The sequence below is a fragment of the Amphimedon queenslandica genome, unplaced genomic scaffold (assembly GCF_000090795.2).
Source record: "Amphimedon queenslandica unplaced genomic scaffold, v1.1 AMPQUscaffold_13186, whole genome shotgun sequence".
NCBI lineage: Eukaryota > Metazoa > Porifera > Demospongiae > Haplosclerida > Niphatidae > Amphimedon > Amphimedon queenslandica.
Window position 1 is genome coordinate 17080 of NW_003546578.1, and position 567 is coordinate 17646.

Here is a 567-nt window from a genome sequence, read left to right on the forward strand (position 1 = left end):
CTTATCATCACTCCGAAAAGTGACATTATATTGATCTTATCATCACTCAGGAGAGAATTTGTTTGATAGAAAGAGAGGACATATACATGCATTGTACATACACACATATGCATACATGACTATACATACATTAAGCATTATACAAAGGAACACAATACATGTACATACGTACAAAGCTAAACACATTAATACAGCTACAGTATTATAATATGCACATAACAATTAATGACTATATAATTAACATTTATAAAACATCCAATAAATAATACATGTACATACATACAATACATTTATTGTAAATATAGAATCAAAATTAATTATGAATGTTATTTATTGTAATCAAATATTTTATCCACTCTAAAAAGCTGGATTTTATTAATTGTATCTTCACTCAATGCTAAAAGCATGAGTGAGATTTTACTTCTTGGCCCACCATTCATCCCCAATCTCCATTCCATTATGACGAATAGAGTCAAGAGTTGCATATTATACTATAAATAGACCACAATACTTTTGTGGTTTTAATTTGTAATAGTATTATCTCTTGTCTATCGAAGAAGACATTAT